The sequence below is a fragment of the Lepisosteus platostomus genome, chromosome 5 (assembly GCF_059453375.1).
Source record: "Lepisosteus platostomus isolate fLepPlt1 chromosome 5, fLepPlt1.hap1, whole genome shotgun sequence".
Lineage (NCBI taxonomy): Eukaryota > Metazoa > Chordata > Actinopteri > Semionotiformes > Lepisosteidae > Lepisosteus > Lepisosteus platostomus.
In genome coordinates, this window is record NC_142615.1 from 54,525,150 (window position 1) to 54,541,561 (window position 16,412).

Here is a 16,412-nt window from a genome sequence, read left to right on the forward strand (position 1 = left end):
CTACACAGAGAGTGGTGGGGGTGGGGAACAAGCTGCCCAGCCCTGTGGTTGAAGCCCATACCCTGGCTTCTCTCCAGACACAGCTGGGTGAGCTCCTCCAGTCAGGACAGGAGGCTCTTCTGTACACAGAGGGGGGCGGGGGTGGGGAACAAGCCGCCCAGCTGTGTGGCTCCGCCCCCTCCCCTCCCCTCTGTGACTCTGCTTGTCTCGGCAGGACGATGGACCAACAGAGATGCCGCACGGCCGTGCGCGGTCGCAGCAGGACCCGGGCCCGGCGAGGCGTCGTAAGTCCACCCCTCCCGCCCGCCGTCCAGCGTCCAGCATCCAGCCCTCCTCCGACTGGCCTCTCCGCCCCCAGCAGCGCTCGCTGTATTATAATAATAATAATAATAATAATAATAATAATAATAATAATAATAAACTTCACTGATAGAGCACCTTTCACACACATAGCAGTGCAAAGCGCTTGACAGACCAGGTCTCACAGTAACACCTCCAGACGAGGAGAGACACTTCCAGTGGTGATCTTGACTGAGGACACGCCTCGGCTCAAGAGACAGGGTCGCGGGTCCGAGGAAAACCAAGCTGCAGGTCCATTATGGCCTTCTGAGAGCACAGATTGCCTCTGAACGTCCCACACTCTTCCTGGACACACTGTAGAGACTCACCTGTCCAGACTCTTACTGGACACACTGTACACACTCACCTGTCCAGACTCTCACTGGACACACTGTAGAGACTCACCTGTCCAGACTCTTACTGGACACACTGTACACACTCACCTGTCCAGACTCTCACTGGACACACTGTAGAGACTCACCTGTCCAGACTCTTACTGGACACACTGTACACACTCACCTGTCCAGACTCTCACTGGACACACTGTAGAGACTCACCTGTCCAGACTCTTACTGGACACACTGTACACACTCACCTGTCCAGACTCTTACTGGACACACTGGTCAGACTCACCTGTCCAGACTCTCACTGGACACACTGTACACACTCACCTGTCCAGACTCTCACTGGACACACTGTAGAGACTCACCTGTCCAGACTCTTACTGGACACACTGTACACACTCACCTGTCCAGACTCATACTGGACACACTGGTCAGACTCACCTGTCCAGACTCTCACTGGACACACTGTACACACTCACCTGTCCAGACTCTCACTGGACACACTGTACACACTCACCTGTCCAGACTCTCACTGGACACACTGTACACACTCACCTGTCCACACTCTCACTGGACACACTGTAGAGAGTGCCCAAGGCCCCTAGTCTCGACTCGATTGGGCTGGGCTATGTGGTCAGAGCTGTCTCGGAGATGGGCTGTTTGGCGTCTTCACAGGTCACACCGGTCAGGCCGATTCCGGACTGGCAGCGGGAGAGGTCCCGGCCCAAGTCCCGGTGCTTTTCCGTAAGTCTGACCCGGTCGCCTTCCGCGAGACTGGACCGGCCGCCCTGTGGTGGGCCCGGTGCCCCACATCTACCCTACAGCTCCCCCACTGACCCCTAAACTCCCGATACCCTACAGCTCCCCAGACTGACCCCTAAACTCCCGATACCCTACAGCTCCCCACACTGACCCCTAAACTCCCGATACCCTACAGCTCCCCACTCTGGCCCCTAAACTCCCGATACCCTACAGCTCCCCACTCTGACCCCTAAACTCCCGATACCCTACAGCTCCCCACTCTGACCCCTAAACTCCCGATACCCTACAGCTCCCCACACTGACCCCTAAACTCCCGATACCCTACAGCTCCCCACTCCGACCCCCACAGTCCTGATGGCCGAGAGGTCTCTGCTTGCTGTAGTGATTGAGTGAGCTCTGTGGACCTGACCTCTGTCTTGTGTCCTCGTTTCCAGCGTCTCCTAGTGGTCCGGCATTTCACCAGAGCTGAAGGTGAGATCTGGGGAGGAGACAGAGCACCCCCTAACACCCCTGAGCTGGGTTACAGGGTAAGACAGCTTCTTACTGTTGGACACACCTGTCCACACTCTTACTGGACACACTGGACACACTCGCCTGTCCAGACTCTTACTGGACACACTGGACACACTCACCTGTCCAGACTCTTACTGGACACACTGTCCACACTCACCTGTCCACACTCACTGGACACACTGTCCACTCTCACCTGTCCACACTCTCACTGGACACACTGTAGAGACTCACCTGTCCAGACTCTCACTGGACACACTGTACACACTCACCTGTCCGGACTCTTACTGGACACACTGGTCAGACTCACCTGTCCAAACTCTCAGTGGACACACTGTACACACTCACCTGTCCAGACTCTTACTGGACACACTGGACATACTCACCTGTCCAGGCGTAGTCTCTGCTCCTCATCCCCCCTGTGTTGTGTTTCCCCCTCTCCCCGCTGGACAGAATCCTGTGGTGTCTTCGTGCTTCCCCGAGCTCGTCCAGAAGCTGGAGAGGGCGGCCAAGCTGCAGCTGGAGCTCCCGGGGTCGCAGGCTCGTCCCGCTCGGGCTCGCCCGGCTCGTTCCGCTCGGTGTCCCCCCCCTCCTCGCCCGAGAGCCCCCTCCGCTCCCCGCCCCCGGCCCCCCCCTCCGGCCCCCTCAGGCCCCTGCCCACCCCGCCCCGCCGCCCCCCCTTCCTCCCCGCCATGCCCCTCGAGCCCCCCCTGCTGCCCGGGGCGGTGCCCCTGCCCCTGCCCCCGCCCGTCCTGCCCCCCATCGCCCGCCCGGCCCCGCCAGGCCCCGCCTGGGGCTCCCCGGTGCGGAGGGCAAGGAGAGAGGCTGAGATGTCTGACGAGGCAAGTGGGGCAGAGTCTGTCCGTCTGTCCGTCCATCTGTCTGTCCGTCCATCTGTCCTTCTGTCCGTCTATCCTTCAGTCTATCTGTCCTTCTGTCCATCTGTCTTTCTGTCCTTTTCTGTCTTTCTGTCCATCAGTCCATATGTCCTTTTCTCTGTCTCTGTCATCTGTCCATCTGAGCTTCTCTCTTTCTGTCTTTCTGTCCTTCTGTCTGAGTCTCTGTGTCTGTCCCTCTCTCCCTGTCTCTCTCCCTCTCTCTTTCTATGTCTCCCTGCTCTCTGTCTGTCCTGCGTTGTCCCAGCTGGGCCTGTCTCCCTGTGTCTCTCCGTGTGTCTCCCTGCTCTCTGTCTGTCCTGCGTTGTCCGAGCTGGGTCTCTCTCCCTGTGTCTCTCTGTGTCTCCCTGCTCTCTGTCTGTCCTGCGTTGTCCCAGCTTGGCCTGTCTCCCTGTGTCTCTCCGTGTGTCTCCCTGCTCTCTGTCTGTCCTGCATTGTCCCAGCTGGGTCTCTCTCCCTGTGTCTCTTCGTGTGTCTCCCTGTCTGTCCCTCTGTCTGTCCTGCGTTGTCCCAGCTGGGCCTGTCTCCCCGGCTCTCTGCCTTCAGCTCTGTTCGCCGATTTCTCGCCAGCCCATCTCTCTCTCAGCCTGTCTCTTGACTTGCAGGAGGAAGAGGAGGTGGAGACAGCTCCTCCGGCAGGAGAGAGGAAGGAGGTCAGTGCTGGTCCCACCCTGCCTCCTGTCCTGTCTGTGGTGGAGTTTCGCCGTCTTGTCTGTCCCTGGGTCTCAGTGTCTCTCTCTCTTTCAGCCCTGTCTGTCAGTGTCTCTCTCAGCCTGCTGTCTGTCTGTCCCTGCCTCTCTGTCTCTCTCTCTTTCAGCCCTGTCTGTCAGTCTGTCTGTCCCTCGATCTCAGTGGCTCTCTCTCGGCCTGCTGTCTGTCTGTCCCTGCCTCTCTGTCTCTCTCTCTTTCAGCCCTGTCTGTCAGTGTCTCTCTCCTCCTCCTCTCTGTCCTGTGGTGTCCAGGCAGTGTGTCTCTCTCCTCCTCCTCTCTGTCCTGTGGTGTCCAGTGGGTCAGTATTAGTGGGCTACACCCAGGCTCACTCACTGCGAGTGTGATCTCAGCAGAGTCTCTGTGCTCTTGGAACACTTGACTCACCTGTCTCTCTCTTTCTCTCCCTGTGCTGTCCCTCTCCTGCCCCTTCTCTCCCTCCTCGGACTCCAGCTGGAGGAGGTCCAATCACCACCTCCTGTGAGACAGAAGAAAAAGAAGGTGGGTAATGCTCTGATCCTCTCTTTACTCCTGTCCAGTGTCCAGTCAGTGTCCAGTCAGGGTGTCTGTATGAACCCCTCTCTCTCTCAGTGCAGTGTTCATGTCCTGGAGTGTCCAGTCAGTGTGTCTGTATGAACCCCTCTCTCTCAGCGCAGTGTTCATGTGCTGGAGTGTCCAGTCAGTCAGGGTGTCTGTGTGAACCCCTCTTTCTCTCAGTGCAGTGTTCATGTACTGGAGTGTCCAGTCAGTGTGTCTGTATGAACCCCTCTCTCTCTCAGTGCAGTGTTCATGTACTGGAGTGTCCAGTCAGTCAGGGTGTCTGTGTGAACCCCTCTCTCTCTCAGTGCAGTGTTCATGTACTGGAGTGTCCAGTCAGTGTGTCTGTATGAACCCGTCTCTCTCTCAGTGCAGTGTTCATGTCCTGGAGTGTCTAGTCAGTGTGTTTGTATGAACCCTCTCTCTCTCAGTGCAGTGTTCATGTCCTGGAGTGTCCAGTCCGACTCTTAACGTGACTCTCCTGTCTCTGCTTCAGAAGCTGCGTGTCGGTGGAGACAGATGATCAGGATGAGCCGATGGAGGCGGCGGAGACCGTGGGTCAGGAGAGGAAGAGCGAGGGAGAGGAGGAGCAGGCTGCCGGGAAGGACAAGAAGAAGAAGAGGAGGTGCAGGTGAGCAGACAGGGGGGCGCCGCCCGGTCGTGTCTGTGATTCAAGGAGGAGTCTCCTCTTGCAGTTTGATGTCATGGTGACGTCTGTGTCTGTGTCCCTCACACCTGCAATAACAATATTCTTTCCAGGTTCCTTTCCTGGTTCTGTGCCAGCTAAGATCTGGACTGGACTGGACTAGACTGGACTGGACTGGAGCCAAGGGACACCAGACTGGACTGGACCGAAGCCGAGGGACCCCAGTCTGTGCTGGACCGAAGCCGCGAGACCCCAGACTGTGCTTGACTGAAGCTGAGGGACCCCAGACTGTGCTGGACTGAAGCTGAGGGACCCCAGACTGGGCTGCACTGGAGCTGAGGGACACCAGACTGGACTGGACTGGAGCTGAGGGGCCCCAGTTTGTGCTGGACCGAAGCTGAGGGCCCCAGACTGTGCTGGACTGAAGCTGAGGGACCCCAGACTGGACTGGACCGGAGCTGAGGGACACCAGACTAGACTGCACTGGAGCTGAGGGGCCCCAGACTGTGTTGGACCGAAGCTGAGGGACCCCAGACTGGACTGGACCAAAGCTGAGGGACCCCAGTCTGGACCGAAGCTGAGGGACCCCAGTCTGGACCGAAGCTGAGGGACCCCAGTCTGTGCTGGACCGAAGCTGAGGGACCCCAGACTGTGATGGACCGAAGCTGAGGGACCCCAGTCTTGACTGCACTTGAGCTGAGGGGCCTCAGACTGGACTGGACTAGAGCTGAGGGGCCCCAGACTGGACTGGACTGGAGCTGAGAGACACCAGACTGGATTGGACTGCAGCTGAGGGACACCAGACTGGTCTGGACTTTTGTAAAGCATCAATAAAGCATCAATTTTTAAAAAAAAATCTGTTTAGCTTTTGGTTTTTTCCCTCCCCCCCCCCCCCCCCGGGTTGCTGCTGGGAGAGGTGTGAGTGGGGCCAGCAGGGGGCGCTCTCACCCTGTGGTCTGTGTGGGTCCTGATGCCCCAGTATAGTGAAGGGGGACACTGGACTGTAAACAGGCGCTGTCCTTCGGATGAGACGTCAAACCGAGGTCCTGACTCTCTGTGCTCATTAACAATCCCGGGGTGTCTCTGGAGAAGAGTAGGGGTGTTACCCTAGTGTCCTGGCCTGATTCCCCCCCTGGTCTTGACCCATCATGGCCTCCTAATCACCCCCCCTCTCTGAACTGGCTCCATCCCTCTGCTCTCCTCCCCACTGAGAGCTGCTGTGTGCTGAGCGGACTGGAGCATCATCCAGGTGGGGGCTGCACACTGGGGGGGCTGGAGGGGATCACCCTGACCTGGGAAGAGCTCTGAGGGGAGGGTGCATACTTATTAATTATTATTATTCGTGCTGCACTGGGCTTCAGTCCTGGTAGTGAGAGGGGGACTCTGTGATCAGGACAGATACTTATGACTGTATAATAATACACGATACAAATGGAAAACAGGGTAGCGCTGTAGTCCCTTCGAAACGTTTTGAACTGCCAGAAGAAGTTTTCACAACCCGGACTCGAGAAGGTACAGGTCTTCTCCCATCGTCCGGAGCAAGGTGAGAGGCCACCCCCTCGGGGAACAGTATCCCAGATGCACCCCCCGCCACCACCCAAAACGACACACACTTCTGTGACGATTGGGAGACCCCGGTTCGACCAGCCCCTGCGGTGGAGGAAACGACCCGCTGGAGAGAACACGCAGACTCTACACAGAAGGGTCACCTCGGCATTTATTCCAACAGCAAAACAACACCAGAGAGAAACGGTCTCCGAAAGAGAAGCGCACACCGGGAAAAACACGACGGGGTCATTACAAATGGGAATAGGAGTTGTTTTTTTCTTTTCCGGACGTCAGTTGTATCGTGTCCTGGTGATTTCTCCCGTTTCGAACGGAGTTTAATGTCGCGTTTCTACTTTATTAGAGAGAGGCACTGAACTTTGGGGAACGTGACATCCACCCAGTATTACTAGTAGGTTGATAAATATAAATGTTCTTTTTCCCCCCGTATGATACCTCACGAAATATAATGATGGCCAACTCCTTAAGTCGAAATTTAAACCCTTCTCACGCTACAAGACAGTCCGTCAACATCGCCGCGGCCCGAAGCGCGACCTTCGGTATGACGTTGGCGGAAAAGGGGGTAGGGTAAGTACGTCACAGCCGGGGGAAGCCCCTATCACGTGAGAGGGGTGCGGCGGGCGACGAGCCCCCGGGGGCGAACAGAAGTTGATTTGCGTGGGGTGTGGAAACACTACACGACCGGGCAAGCGAGCCGTTTTTTTTTTTGTTTTGTTTTTTCCAGAACATCAGAACAACCGCAGAGATGACCATCGATCCACCTCCAGACGTTTTGTTTTTTGTCCTCTTTGGCCCCCAAAATAAAAAAAAAACTGGGATCCATCGTGGCGTTGCCAAATTAAAACGTCAACCACTTTTCGGGCTTTCGTGCTGTCCATGATGAAACCGTCATGGTTGTGTAAGCATACGTTACGTCACAGACCGGCGGCGCTCGGACGTGAGGAGTGTCGTTACGTTTTTGAAACGGGCACGTCAGACAAGATCTCTGACAAGATCTCCGAAAAACCCAAACCTGTAAGATTCAATTTCAATTCAGTTTTTTATATAGCGCCTTTCACAACAAGAATGCCCCAAGGCACCGAACAAAGGAGTTGTTCCACACCCCCGCCACCCTCAGTGTACAGTAGAGCCCCCTGTACTGACTGGAGGAGCTCACCCAGCTGTGTCTGGAGAGAAGCCGGGGTATCGGCTTCAACCACAGGGCTGGGCGGCTTGTTCCCCACCCCCACCCCCTTCTGTGTACAGAAGAGCCTCCTGTCCTGACTCCAGTGAGTGAGTGAGTGTGTGTGTGTCCTGTGATGGACTGGTGTCCTGTCCAGGGTGTGTGAGTGTGTGTGTCTGTGTGTCCTGTGATGGACAGATGGTACCAAGCCTGGACACCCATGAGACACTGGCTTCCTCAGAAGACTCTCACGGAGGGCACACTGTCCCTAACCCAGGTCCAGAAGAAACTACAGTGATCTATAATTCCTGCACCTGGGAAGGGTTTATGACGTCTATGTCCGGCGCCCGCGCCCGTGGACCGGCGGTTTGGCGTCGCGCTCCGCAGCTCGAGCTTCGGTGCGAGGCAGGGCGGGAGGGAGTCGATGTGGCCTCGGCGCCATCTTTGCTGGTGAGTCAATTGTGAACGTTGCGGTACAATAAACCATCAATAAACCTTTTCCCACCCCGTCCAGTATTTCTGTCGCGGCCCACGTCCCTTACAATCGACAAACTATAAAAAAAACAGTAGCCCTTCGCAACATTACACGCCATTTTTTTTATTTTAAACGTCCGCTAGATACGCAGGTGGCTCGATACCTGTCTTATCCTCGCCGGCGTCTTTATACCGGCAAGTGAATTTTATTTGGGGTCCCTCAGAATTGTGACAGAAATGTCAGTGAACCACAATAAAAAACGAAACTTTTTTTTAAAGGCGGTGAATGGATTTTCTGAGTAACCGTGTAGCGACTAACGTAAGGAAAAAAAAGTTGTCTTTCCCTACGAAGACGTTTTGGTACAGGACTTTCTTTAAATATCGGTTGTGCATAGCGTTTTACAAAAAGTTGATGATGATCTTGGAGATAATTGCAAAGGAAAATTGAGATAACTACCAAAACATTACGTGTGAAACGACAGGAAAGAACTTTGAACCCACAAAGAAACAAAGGTATGAAATATTGCCTCGTCATGGGGGGTTGATAATTGTAGTAAGTGTTCCTAATTTTCGTAAAGAAATGTATATTATGGGAGTCACACGTGAGATTTAGTGTATATACGTTTCATATTGTGCATATATACGGGGTTAAAAAGTGGAATGAGTATGATTATAAACTCGTGTGTCCTATAATCAGATAATTTTTGAACAAGCTTTGATTAGACAGGTGAAAAACAACATCAGATCCTTTTTTTTAATATATTCTCACGTCTGAATATCAGCTTCTCCCCTCTGGCCAACATTTCAGGGCTCCCAGGTGTAGATCCCAAATTGAAACAAATATTAATTTGTTACCCAGTTAGACAGTTAATAGAAGTGAGTGACCAGGGTAAATAAAGGTGGGTCAGTGTAAACTGTTTATTCTGGACCAGACTTCGTCATGTGTGATATGTCATGACTTCTTATATTAAGTTTTATCTTTATATTTAGTTCTACATGTGTAATAGATGCGATGTGTGTCCATAAAAAGGTTTCTCCAGGGGAAAATCAAGTTGGTTTTAAAACCGTGTTTCCTTTTTAGGGTACGTTTGCATTCCAAGTGTGGGGTTTTTGCCTTTTTATCATATTTTGGATGTGAATCCGTGGTATTTTTGCTGAGACAAGTTGCCTTTCTTATACGCGGAGGGATCTGCTCGTGAGATGTCCGCTTGGTCCATTTCTGAGCTCAGTATAAGGTGTAGAAAGCATGACTGTCATCATAACCCGCCTCTCACCCAGGTGTGGAATAATGTTGTGACTATTGCTTCAGCAATAACATGCTGATTGCATGTTTCTAGATGGGTATAACAGAGATCTCAACTACTGAGGGGCCTTATTAATAAAGTCTCCACAGCCGAAGCGTGCCGTCACCTCTTTTACGACGCTGCTTTTTTTCCCTTGCGTTTTTCTCTTCTTCCCACGTTCTCTCTCTTCAATGCCTTCGTCCCCGCTCTATTTCACTTCAGCCTTTCACTCTTGCTTCCTTCCAATGAGGACGGAGCTGCGGGAGAAAGGGCGCTATAGAGGATCGCTGTGGAGAGCTGCTGCTGTGCTTTGACATCTGAGCTCTGTGGAAAACGATCTCAATACAATTCTGAAAAACGCGACTCTCCGAACGCCAGCCGAACAAGTCTCCACAGCCGAAGCGCTGTGTCTCTTTTCAGCTGGTGATAAACCTTTCCTCGATCCTTTGTGGACTTGTAAAACTGTTCCTGATCAGAATAAAAAACGCTCCCGCTAATACACAAGCACCCGTGTCTCGCCAAAGCTGACAAATAAACAGACGGACAAGCCGCACTGCACGTGTGAACAGGGGAATGAGCGAGCGAGCGGGGATAGGGCGCCTCCTGCGCTTAAAAGCTTACAGCACCTGGTATTCCCAGGCGGTTTCCCATCCAAGTACTAACCAGGCCCATCCCTGTTTAGCTTCCGAGATCAGACGAGATCAGGCGTGCTCAAGGGGGTGTGGCCGTAAACGAGAGCAAGGCTCGCTGGCACCCTTCTTATTGAGAGGACAGCTCCGTCACCTCTTTTACGACGCTGCTTTTTTTCCCTTGCGTTTTTCTCTTCTTCCCACGTTCTTTCTCTTCACTGCCTTCGTCCCCGCTCTATTTCACTTCAGCCTTTCACTCTTGCTTCCTTCCAATGAGGACGGAGCTGCGGGAGAAAGGGCGCTATAGAGGATCGCTGTGGAGAGCTGCTGCTGTGCTTTGACATCTGAGCTCTGTGGAAAACGATCTCAATACAATTCTGAAAAACGCGACTCCCCGAATGCCAGCCGAACAAGTCTTGAAGTGGAAATCTAATAAGTAAATTGATTCTTAAAATGTAGAGAGCTTTGCAAAGAAATATATTGGGGCTTTTAGATAATATATTTAAAGGATGTAATTGCTGTGCTACAGTACGTGCAGAATTTTAGAAAACAGTGCGTCAACAAAGTACACTGTTTAGGTTACTTTAGAAGACAATGTACCAAAACAATATATGCTGTCTGGGTCGTTAGAATTAGCTGAAAGTAACTGATAAGCTTTGAATAACATATCTAGTGCTTCTTCTTTCGCTTTTTGATGTAATCTGTTTTCTTTTAGGGAAAGTGGAAGTTTTAGAAGGGACAAAGCGCTGAGCTTTTTTTACAGCGCAACGTCTTATGAAAACCCTGTACTGCTTGTAACAAATTGAGTCTCTGGTTGCTCCCAATATTGAAATAAAGACCTTACTCAGGTGAGAACTCTCTCTTGTGGCTTCCTTGATAGTTATATTTCCATGACACCGGTTTTAATGTCTGTAGATTGTATCTTATTTTTATTTTTTGTTTTGTTTCATGTTCATATTATGTGTTTTCACCCAGTTGACTCCAGTTAATAACAGTTCACCCAGTTAATAGCCACTTTTTATGCGCGAAAAACGGGTGATCTTTCTATCTCGTGATCAGCTTAGTATCTTTCTGTAACTTTTTTTCTTCTTAATTAAACGTTTAAAATACATGAATTTCATAAAGACAACACACGTTTCAAACAGAAAAAAATCATATTCTGTTCTCTTCCTGGTATGTATAACAGATCAGCAGGTCTTATTTTCCCAATTGCTTTTTTCCACTGTATTTATCATATTGGCAAGCCAATGTCCTCTCTTAGCTAGGTAATGTTACTTGTGGATGTGCTTCTGCGTTGCGTAGAAGCACATGTATCCATAGAAAGTGTATTATACTACTATTTGAGCTACAGTACATAAAAATAATTATATCGTTATTAATTTCTTTAGGTACGTGATTCCATATTATATTCCCTATTAATCAAATTCTAAAAGTATGCTTTTGTTTACTCCGATAACGAGCACATTCACAGAAAATGTTAATATCTTATGACTTCTCACAAAGTATATAAAGTTAAGATGGTCAGAAGGAGCATGTAAAAACGTTTCCGAAACGTGGTAAAATCTTACTACATGTAAGACTTTGATGCTTAAAATGTTTAGGAAGAAAGTGGAATACTGGTGTGTATTTTTTCTTTAAACTACCAATACCAGCCATATACAGTTTACACTATATGTTTATGTTCCTAAATTAATATAGTTTATGGTGGTGTATCGTGGTTGTAGAGGTTTGATGGGTTTACTGAGACAATTATTAATTGTAGCAGTAATCACGAGGTTGTTCGTTGTGGCTTTTAGAAAATCAATCGTCAGAACAACTAACAATGCACACACACGGGTTCAATACACGAGATACATTTATTCATATAAATTGTGCACCAAACATATACTAGTCTGCCTGGATACGAGCGGCAGACCTTACTGTGAGGGTTATCAATATACAAGGTATATAATCTCGAAGAGATGCCAACACAAGGAGATACACAACAGAGAATATATGTCAATATATATCATTCGGTTACCAAATCGCTAATCAGTGTTATTACCCACTGTTACTCTAAACTCGGAAGTAAATACATTACTCATGAATTAAATTGATAACAACTTGTGTTGAGGTACAATTGAATTCTCGAGACACAATGTAGAACATGGGGTTTACTTATCCACTGTGTATGGATTTGGAATCTCCCGGCACGAACACCAAACCAGCTGACAGGCTCTGTTGCAGCCTCTGTTCCAGCGGTTGTCCAATGGGCATTGTCCCGGCGTCCTCTGGCTTCCGGCCAACCAGTTGAGGTACAGCTCGGAGTAGGACGGGCGGTGTCAGAGCAAGAGGCTCCTTCTCGCTGCCTTTCCGCTGTGTTGCAGAGCCCCGAGAGGGAACCGCGCACACTTTTTGGGGGGCGGGGAACCGCGTTCGCGCTCTGCCCCCGGTCTCTTGCGCGAGTACTAAATCTCACGGCGCCAGCCAGCGGCCAGGAGACAAATACAATATCGCGGGACAGGGGGGCCTCGTCATTGATTGTTACATATGAGACGGGGATTAGGAGGAGACCCCGACTGATTGGTAAAGGGGAACACTAACACCAGAGAGACACCCCCGGCGTCTCTTTTTGAGAGACGCCCTCGGATTTCTTAATGGCCAAGGAGGGTCAGGACCTCGGTTTTATGCCTCCCCCGAAGGACGGCGCCTGTTTGTACAGCAGAGTGTCGCCATCAGGATGCTGGGGCATAAGAAAGCCACACAGACCGCAGGGTGAGCGCTCCCTACTGGTCCCAGTCACACCTCTTGCAGGAGCAGCAGCAACCTGAGCTTTTCCGGGGGGAATCTCCCATCCGGGTGCCGGCTAGGCTCACACCTGCTGGGCTGCCGTGGGTGAGCCCAGTCGAGAGTCGCAGGGTGAGATCTAGTCACCGGGGAGAAACGATACAAGCGAAGGATTACTCGGTTCCCAGCACTTGAAAAGACCGACAAATGACTCATTCCCGCCGGAGCTGAATGTACCTGAATTCCCCCGCCCCGCTGTGTTTGCTGTATTGTCTTTGAAGCCGGCCCCCGAGACGAGACGGGCTGTTCCTGTGCCCCAATTAACACTTTACAGGTGCCATTCCCCGGCATTGTGGCCATTGTCGGTGGTCACACGCGATAAGATAAGGTGGAGGAGAGTGGGGCATGCCCAGCGCCAGACATTCAAGGAGGTCTGCAGATGTGTAGGAAACGGCGCGCTCGTTTTCTCATTTTGCCCACTCTTTTGAGTGTTAGTGTGGCGTGTGAGTGTGCGAAAGAGTGGGCCCAGCAGGAGGCGGTGGTGTGCGGGGCGAGGAGCAGGCCTAGGCTGCGCGCTTTGTGCTGTGGGTGCGGGCCGCTTGCAGGGGCTTGTACAGCTCATACTTACCTGGCAGGGGGGATACCTTGATCAGCCTGTAGGTGGAGTAGTTGGATTGTTTTCTTGTTTTGTGGAAGCAGTGTTTGTTTTTCAGTTTTCGAAATGGCAACCTTTGGATCCCGCAAGAATGCTGTGTGTTTTGAGCTTTTGGATGACCTCTTCATGGACCGTATGCAGTTCAGCAGAAAAGTGATGCAGAAGGAACTTGGCTTTGAACCTCGGCACTTGGATTTCATCTTCGCTCTCCCAGGTCAGAAAGCATTTGAGGTTGTTTTTGCTACCTATTCTCTGTTTGAACAATGTGTGGATGTGTTTGAGGCAAAAAGAGGGAAAGTTCCTGCCCTTGAGAAGATCAACTTGCAGCCTCTGACACAGAGAGAGAGGAAAACGGTGCATGTTATTATGTTCTCGGAACTGGCAAAGACGGAGGACATTCACACCTGGCTTAACCAGTACTGCACCGTCCACCATGGAACTGAGGTTAGAGATGTTGACGGTATAAAAACAGGAGCAAGGAAATTCGAGGTTCGCTTGCTACCGGACAATGTAAATGGAGGCTTAAGGCACCTGCCCTCTACAATCCAGCTGGGCGCCTGCAATGGCTATGTTTTTTATGTGGGACAACCAAAGGTGTGTCGGTGCTGTGGTGCTGTGGGACACCTGGCATCATCCTGCACTGTGAAATGCTGCAAGACCTGTGGCAAACAGGAACATTTAGCCTCTGACTGTTCAATGCTGCCAAAGTGCAATTTATGTGGCTCGGAAGGACACGTTTTTAAGAACTGCCCTCACGCCTACGCCAATAAACTCAAAATGAGAAAGGATGAGGCAGTGCTTGTTTCAGCCAAACCGGCCCGAAAAGCCAAAGCAAACAACAAGTCAAACAAAGAACCCTTGTTGGACAAAGACTCTCAGCCTCCAGCCAGGATCAGTCCTGCTGTGGCTCCGGGGCAGGTGGAAGAGAAATCCACTATGCCCCCACAACCGCAGACTGCACCAGACAAGCACGAGGGTTTGAAAACCCCCGAGAACAGCGAGGACCCCTCCCCCACTCCTGCTCCTCAGAACGAGGGCCAGTGTGGGACCCCCCGGTGGAGCGGGTCCAGCGAGGATACCCAGGATTCAGCGGAGCTGCTTTTCTCAGACTCTGCAAGGGCTACAGATGTCCTCCTCTCCTCCATCCAGTCCATCACGGAGGATCTGCAGCAGCTGGTGGGTGAGGGGAAAGAGGAGACTGGTGCATCGGCTGCACCTCTTTCCCCTCAGTGCTCCCAGGAGCTGGACTTGAGGAAAAGGAAAAATGACTCTGTTTTCTCCCTGAGCGAGGAGGAAGGAGAGCATGGTGATGGGGACAGCTGGAACCCCTCCACCCCTCCCTCTACCCCCTTCCTTGAAATGGACTCCGTGAACGCTTTTACTGCTGCCACCCTGATGAAGGCTCATTCAGAGGATGGCTGGCAGGAAATTGGTAAGAAGAAAAAGAAAAAGAACAAGGTAACAGGTGAGACAGAAGAGAAATGTGTTTTGTAAAGACTGGTTCCACTTTCTTATGTAATATGGTTCTAAACATAATTTCTCTTAACACCAGAGGTATCAATGACAGAGTTAAATGCCAGTCTGTCTTTGATTACCTCCAGCAGAGAGAGGGAGATGTGTTGATGTTGCAGGAGTGTGCTTTAGCCTATCAAGAGAGGTATAAAAGCTTTGAAGATAGGTGGGATAAAGGGCCTTCTGTTTGGTCAGGGGACAATAACAACAGAGCCTCTGGCGTGGCCATTCTTTTCAAAGGATGGGCATTCAAATTGAAAAGTATTCAGAGGGTCATAGATGGCAGGTTGCTGTGTGTGGATGTGGAATGGGGGACCGTTAACCTGCGGCTAATCAATGTGTATTGCCCTACTGACGTGGGAGGAAGGGTGGAGCTACTCAAGGCACTCTCCCCCCTATTGTTATGTAGCACAGACGTGATAGTGGGAGGGGATTTTAATTGTATCTTAGAGCACACAGACAGGCAGTCTAGCTCTCCGATAAAATTGGATTCCAGCTCACTGGCCCTGCAAAACTTAGTTCAAGACTTTAAACTCTCAGACACATATAGATGTATATATCCCACAACAGCAGGATATACATGGTCAGGGAGGAATAGCAGCTCCAGAATTGACTATTGCTTTGTCTCAGAGAGAGTGAAAGTTGTTGGGGTCACTCTTCAGCCTGTCTTCTTCTCAGATCATCAGGCTTTAGGGTGCAGAGTGGAACTCCAGGGCGGGACTGTCTTTGGCCCAGGCCTCTGGAAACTCAACACAAAGCTGCTAGAGAACGAGGGGGTAGTATCCCGCTACAAGGAGAAACTATCACAGTGGCTGTCCTTGCAGTGTCTGTACGGGTCAGTAGGTGAGTGGTGGGAGGAGGTGAAGGTGAGGACAAAGGCCTTTTTCATGGCTGAGGGAAGGAAGGCTGCTGCCAGACGGAGAGGAGTGCTAGCCAGGAAACAGAGGCAGCTGCAGCGTCTCTACACAATGCTGCACAGTGGCTTCGATGTGCTTGAGGATATCACCCTTTTAAAAAAGGACATCCGGAGCATAGCCGAAGAAAGCAGTCGAGGAGTGCTGTTAAGAAGCAGAGTGCAGTTCTTGGAAGAAAATGACAAGTGTACTCGCTTCTTTTTCAGGAAAGTGGTAGGCTCCAAGTCTGTCATGGAAAGTGTAGTTGATGAGGAGGCTGAGTGCTATCCTCTCCTGCATCGAGGCCTTCTTGTCACGGACGTCCAAAGGGACTAACCGTGGGGAGCAGGAGGGCAGAAAAAGACCCATATGCGTAGCGGCGAGACGGGAAAAAGGCGGATGTGGGGCGCCCTGGTGCTAGGCGGGTCTCAGGACATCCGAACGTCAGTGCTGAGCGAGGACAGAGTGCAAGACCCGGAAATATATAGCCCAAGGGAAAGAGAGGGACAGGAAGGACAGCAGACCAGAAACTAGGGACAGGACAAAGAAGGACCGCCCTCTGGCTGCAGAGGGCGTGACACTTCTACTCAAGACTGTACAGCTCTACAGAGGTAAAGGATGAAGAAATTCATTTTTTTACCTCAAAGCTAGAAAACGTTTTGAGTGAAGAAGATAGGGAAGTACTTGAGGGGGATTTGACAGTAGAAGAGCTGAGAGGCTATGGAGAGCT

General features: G+C 51.3%; 3 protein-coding genes and 1 pseudogene across 3 annotated transcripts in view; 1 reads left to right on the forward strand and 3 right to left on the reverse strand.

Moving 5' to 3' along the window:
• Positions 1-16,412, reverse strand: part of LOC148669375 (antigen WC1.1-like) — a 590,051-nt gene that overhangs the window by 340,437 nt on the left and 233,202 nt on the right. The gene's annotated exons all lie outside the window — the stretch shown is intronic.
• The window catches only part of LOC148669398 (uncharacterized), a 469,383-nt gene that overhangs the window by 186,825 nt on the left and 266,146 nt on the right, over positions 1-16,412 (reverse strand). The window lies entirely within an intron of this gene.
• Positions 7,843-16,412, forward strand: part of LOC148669520 (uncharacterized) — a 97,072-nt gene continuing 88,502 nt past the window's right edge. The window contains exon 1 of the mRNA XM_088632559.1: positions 7,843-7,920. The gene's annotated coding sequence lies outside the window, so the exon portion shown is untranslated. The remainder of the gene's footprint in view (positions 7,921-16,412) is intronic.
• Positions 9,842-9,960, reverse strand: LOC148669521 (5S ribosomal RNA; annotated as a pseudogene).